Source organism: Microtus ochrogaster, chromosome 18, assembly GCF_000317375.1.
Source record: "Microtus ochrogaster isolate Prairie Vole_2 chromosome 18, MicOch1.0, whole genome shotgun sequence".
NCBI lineage: Eukaryota > Metazoa > Chordata > Mammalia > Rodentia > Cricetidae > Microtus > Microtus ochrogaster.
In genome coordinates, this window is record NC_022020.1 from 1,882,167 (window position 1) to 1,888,485 (window position 6,319).

General features: G+C 52.3%; 1 protein-coding gene across 45 annotated transcripts in view; it reads left to right on the forward strand.

Moving 5' to 3' along the window:
* Celf4 (CUGBP Elav-like family member 4) overlaps positions 1-6,319 on the forward strand; it is a 281,414-nt gene that overhangs the window by 223,684 nt on the left and 51,411 nt on the right. The gene's annotated exons all lie outside the window — the stretch shown is intronic.

The window sequence follows — 6,319 nt, forward strand, 5'->3', positions numbered from 1 at the left end:
GATAGATAATAGATAGAAGATAGATGATAGGTAGATAGAAGATAGGTCTATAGAAGATAGATAGATGATAGATAGATAGATAGATAGATAGATAGATAGATAGATAGATGATAGATCTATAGAAGATAGACAGATGATAGATAGAAGATAGATGATAGATAGATAGATAGATAGATAGATAGATAGATAGATAGATAGATAGATAGACAGACTACCCCAGAAGCTCTGCCCTGTGAAGACAAGACATGTGCCTGTCAGGAACAGCTCTGTTACCAGGCAACAAGTCTCCTGGAAATTCAGTGCCTTTGTAGCAATAATGTTTCCCACCTCCGCTGCAGGGTGACCTGTGCCCACCCTGGGCACAGTCTAATCTCTAGGTACCCTCTAGGTAGGATTCAACCATGCTAGAGTGTGAAAAGAAAGTAAGAGCAAAGGATAAAGAGCACCTCGAACATCAAAGGTCAGTCCTCTGCCACCCAGGTTTGGACTCTGTCCATAGCTAGCTGCCTTTCCCATGATACTGAGAAACAGGAGACACCTCAGCCCAAGAGAGAGAAGGGAGCCTCAGCCTCTGCTAAGCCCCAGACTGGCAGCCTTGAAAAGGAGGATGCTGTTCTTTCTGCATCTCGTGGAGTTTGTCTTCATTCAGCCTCCAGCTCCACACTTCCCTTCCCTTGCCTGACCTCAGCACCTAACAGTGCCCTCTGCAATGTGGACAAATTCAGTCCCCAGTCAGACCCAGGACTCCCCTAAGGGGACACTGTCCTACCCACCAATGGCAGGTCCCCACCCAAACACGCAAAGGCTCAGCAGGTGGTGAACTGAGCAGCCACTCATGAGCAGGAAACCCTAGGGGATAGGGAAAGGGGAAAGGGCACTTGCTTCCCGCCTTGGCCATCAGTAAGAGATCTTGGCCTCTCTTCTACCAGGGAAGGGTCTCTCCCAGAGCAAGAGCTGCCAGGGGGAGCGTCCTAGCTCCAGTTACTACTGTGATGAAACACCATGATCCAAAGCAAGTTGGGGGAGGAAAGGGCTTACACTTGCACAGTCCATCACTGAAGGAAATGGGGCAGGAACTCCAACAGGACAGGAACCTGGAGGCAGGAGCTGATGCAGATGCCATGGAGGGCTGCAAACTGGCTCGCTCTCCAAGGCTTGCTCAGCCTGCTTTCTTAAAGCACCCAGGACCACTCGCCCAGGGGTGGCCCTCCTTGCAGAGGGCTGAGCCCTCCCTATCATTGCTAATCACAAAAATGATCCATGGTCTTGCCTACAGCCTGATTTTATGGAGGCATTTCCTCAATCAAGGTTTCTTTCTCTCAAATGACTCTAGCCTGTGTCAAGCTGACATAAAACTAGCGAGCACATAGGGCTTAGAGAAGTCTTCCTACAGCGTCCATTAGGCAAGAGGGAGGGTATGGGGATGAAACGGGGCATCGGTTTAGTCCCAGCCACCTTCTGCCTCCTGCCAAGTCTCCAGGCATCTTCTGTCAAGCCTCCCACTGAGGTAGAATGTCACCCCAGTGCTTGCTGGCTGCTCCCTCTCCAGACTCAGGAACTTCTGCCCCTGGCTTTCATTACTCACTAGCTTGGCCAGCCACTAAGGGAGTTCTCTTTTCTCCATCCTCCTTCTCCCCTAAAAGCTTATAAGAAAACAAAATAGACCAAAGACACTTGAAACTCAGATTCAGCTGTCCTGAAGGGAATCTGCTGTGACTAAAGGTGGCACTGGTCCCAGAAGACTCCCATGAGCCCTCTGTTTCAAGCTGCTTACCTGGCTCAGGCCCTTCTTGACCTGAGCTTCAGGTTCTCCAGCAGAGCTCAAGCAGACGCCTGGGGCCTACCAAAGGCACCTCATGTCTTAGGGCATGAACACATCTCCCCCATGGCTCACTGAGCAACCCAAGCACCCTGATAACTGAAGGGAGCAAACCCACGTGGCTCCTGCTTCCCACTCTGGCTTCCTCCTTGATGGAGGCAGGATCACATCCTGGCTCAGCCTCACCCAGGGCTGAAGAGACCCATGGCAGGGATCAGGGTCTCTCTTAGAAATGGTTTCTAGAAGGCAGACCCAGTGAGAGCTGGGTGCAAGGTACCCAGAGGTGCGGCGCCTCACGGAACCATATCCGGGGAGTTACACTACCAAGGGTAGCTCTCAGGCCCAGGCAGGCTGCTTGGACTCTCCATGCCTGCAGTGAACACAGAGAGGGACCGCAAGAGAACTCGGAGGAGACAGCACGAGGAACTGTGACTTATAGACGTGAAGGGAAGGGATCCCCAGAGTTAGGGAAGAAAATGGGTGGCCCGAACAAGGAAGGCTGCGCCTAGAGAAGCCTCAGAGAGGTCAGGCAGGCCTGGCCCCAGCAGGTTCTCCAGAGCCAGCATGGGTGTGGGACATCTCCTCAGTCACAGCCCAGCTGAGTGCCTGTTCTAATGCTCTTCTCCCATCCCTTGCCTGGGAGGCAATTGCTCTCCAACTCCAAGCTGCTAACCTCATCCCTTTCTCCCATACATCTCCTGCTCTGACACTTGCCCCAAGCCAGATTAATCAGCTCTTTTATTCTTGCTGCGGTGGAAGGGGGTTCCGGGGGGAAGAGCCAAACCTAAACATCTATCTATTAATTGCATATTCAATACTAAACAGGGAGATGGTCCTGAGTCATCACTATCACCAAGCTATTTTTTTATAAAAAAGAAAGTTGGTTTAAAATAATTTAATATCCATTAAATATTTATTGTGGGGAAGGGAGGGAAAGGAAGGAGGGAAAGGTGGGAATGGTTAAATGATTAAAGCGGAGGAGAGGTGTGGAAGGAAGGGAGGGTGTGGTGGCGGGGAGGAGCAAAGTGAGTAAGTAGGAAGGGTGAGAAGAAATGGGTCGGGCAGAGGAGAGGGCCCCTTCGGGAAAGGGTTTGAGTCATGAGGACCTGAGCTGGAGCATCCAGCACCTAGGTAGACAGCTGAGCATGTGAGGGGCCTGTGATCCCGTCACTGGGTCATAAAGGCAAGGCGTGCAGAGAGAGGAGGCTCCCGGGCTTCTCTGCCAGCCAGTCCAGTCAATAGGTGAGCTCAGGTTCAGTGAGAGGCCCAGGGTCTTATCACAATAAAGTAGAGTTATGGAGGAAGGAATCCACGACCAGCCCCCATGCACGCACGCGCTGGGAGAAGGGCCTTGGGGGATGTATGTGTGTTGGAGCTGGGAGGGCAGGAAAGGAAGCACCCCAGGAGCAGGTGGTGCTGCTGGGTCCCACCCAGCCCTACCCAGGCTGCAGCTGCATCGCAATACATGCAGCTCCGCTTCCAGGTCACTCAATATTCCATAGACTTAGAACCTGGGACACACATGAGCCTCTGTGATCTCCACCCACCTGCCTTCAGGGGGTCAGTAAAGAGACTTTGCCTGGAGGAGAGCTTTTCCCCACACCCCAGCACACAGAAGCGACTGCTAGCTCAGGCACCCCAAGGTTCCATTTCCCATTCCACTTCTTGTGCTTCTAGATGCATCCCATGGTCACATGTGGTTCTGGGAATGGGCATGGGCAGGTGTCGAGGGAACCGTAAGTGTAAGGGCACCTTCTTCCCCGAGGAGCTCCGGTACAGATGAATTGCTTAGTCAGGCTGACAGGAACAGGAGCAGGGTTCCTCTCCTCTTCTCTTCCAGCCATGAGAACCAACGAGAAGCCTGGGTCCATCAGAGCCTTGGGCTAACAGGTCACTGTTCCCAGATGCCCAGACTAAAGCTGACAGGTCTGGCCTTTGGAAGGCCTCCAGCGGAACCAGGAGTAAGGTTCCCGTCTTCCAGGGTGTGCCCCACTGTCCTCCGCGCTTAGCTCTAGAGAAAGCTCACAGGCAAATAGACACAAAAAGTAGAAACCGCTGTGGCAGAATCAGGCCTAATTGCTTAAAGATATGACCAGATTAAATCAGCAGTCGCCTGACCTTTGGCTGGAATAGGTTAAACCCACATTAAAAGGACAGGCCACGTCTCTTCCTGCTAAGCAGGCTGTATTTTCCCAAGGCCAGGGAAGGGAGACTGAGATGGTAGCCTGAGGGTATCCAGAGGAACTCCAAAGAGTTCAGGGAAAGGGGTCCTGTGAGTGAGGCAGGAGGGGGGAGCTTTTTGACCCATACCCCCACTCTTACCCCAGCTGCAGGGCCTGAGGCAGACTAAGAAGGGAAGGAGCCATGAGCTATGGTGGAAAGAAACGTGGAGAGCTAGCTCTGTAAGAGTTGTTGACACACCCCCAAGGAAGCTTCCAGAAAGTGGAAACCTCTCCCTCCCCAGGCCTCACAAACATTCCAGTCCTATCTGCTCCCCAGTCTTCTTTTGTAGACTCTGCCTTTCCACCTCTCGCTCTCCCTTTCCCCATCCCTCCCTCATTTTTGTGTCCGTAACTGTCTATCTCTGCTAGGACTATACAGGGTAGGGAAGGAAGGGGAGGATTGTGGCGGGTGCGAGCCCCACCCTCGCCAGTCATTAGGCTTCCCTCGCCCCCGTGCCACCCCAGGCAGGGGCCGGCAGAGTCAGCGAGCTGTTCTCTAGTAGCTTCTTGCTGCCCCCAGTCCACAATGGCATCTTCAGAGCATCCTTTTCCTCATGGCAGACACACCAGTGTGGCGGTGGAGTCCCGCTGGTCCAGCTAATGAGGTTGGACACGATGCCTGTGATGCAGATCCCAGGCCCTCCCTGAGGCCACGTTCCCCACCATAAACCCAGGCCCCATTCCCTCCTCCCGGCCCCTCCACCATCTGTAGCCCCATCGGGTCCTGTGGCTTTTGAAATCCTATTACATTCCTCATTTCTCCTCCAAGCATTATTCTGTTTCTAAGCAGGCAGACCACGTGTGGTCTGTAAGGGTTCCCAGAGGCTTTAGGGGACCAGCTGAGGGGTATGAGTCCAGGCAGGGCAGCTGTCTGCTCCTGCAGTGGTTCTGGCCCAGGCACACGGCTGAAGGAGACCTACGGCCATAACTATTGACCTCCAGATGCTGCATTTCCCACTTCCGGGCTCTTCTAACAATCCAATCCTCTTACGCTCCAAAGGCCATTTATAGCGTGTTCTGACGGAATGGACTTGCAGGCTGACCCTGCTTTGTGGAAAGGCACCATAAAAAGTGCCCATTTTCCTGTCTCTAGAAGCAGTGACTCACTGGCCGAGGGCTTCTGACAGAACAAAAGCCCCTCCGGGTTCTGCGGAGGAAGCCCTGAGGCCAGGCGGGTGGGAGGGTGGCAGAGCAGAAGAAGGCTGAAGGGCCGTGTCACCAGCCTGAAGCTATCCTGGGTCTGTAGATCACGGGGCTTTGTCCTGATTCCACACACACTGGCCTCTAGTTTGGAGCTGCAGAGGATCGAGGCCTGAACAGAGTTGACTCTAGCCAGCAGAACGTGACTGTGACTGAGGTCTCACTGCAGCCAATGAAAGGAGCTGTTTGGCAACACTTTGGAGCACAAAATGTTCACACTTAAGCATCCCCTGCACCTTCTGAGTCTCCACAGCAGTCTTGGGAGCTGGACTGTACAGTACACTCCCTTATCTGTGCCCACTTGTGTGTGAGTACGGGTGTGCTTTGCTTGTCCACCAAAACTTGCTTCAGGACTGGGACTCCCATGTCTGTTCTGTGACATGGGGTCTGTGAGAGTACCATCTTTTTCCTCTGAGCTGGTCCCATGAAGGAGATACCATGGCCAACCAGGGCAGATAACTTCATTTTTGTCCAGGACACCAAACCATGTAGGCCTGGAGAGACCGAGGAACCAGTCTACCCCAGTCTCAGTCTGTAGAATTTGCCACACAAGTGTGACAACCTAAATTCAATCTGCAGAATCCACGTGAAAAAGCTGAGCAAGGTGGCTCACATGTGGTCGCAATGGTGGACAGGTAGACAGGTCCGTGAGGCTCACTGCATTCAAAAACAAAAAAAGATGTGTGTGTGTGTGTGTGTGTGTGTGTGTGTGTGTGTGTGTGTGTGGAGGGGGTTGGTCAGCAAAATAGCTCAGTGAAAAAGGGCACCAGCACCTGCTGCCAAGCTGGCCACACTAATACCCACATGGTAGAAAGAGAGAAGTCTCAGACTACCACACATTTGCGCTCTGCCCTTTCCCCAATCAAGCACACAGAATTAAAAAAAAAAAAATTAAAAGAAAGCCAATTGAGATTTTAAACTAAAACCAAATCGTTTTAAAAACAAAGCAAACCAATGTGGGTAGCATCTGAGGAACAAAATGTTAGGTTAACCCAAGCACACATGCATACCACCACCGCAACACACACTCTCTCTCTCTCTCTCTCTCTCTCTCTCTCTCTCTCTCTCTCTCTCTCTC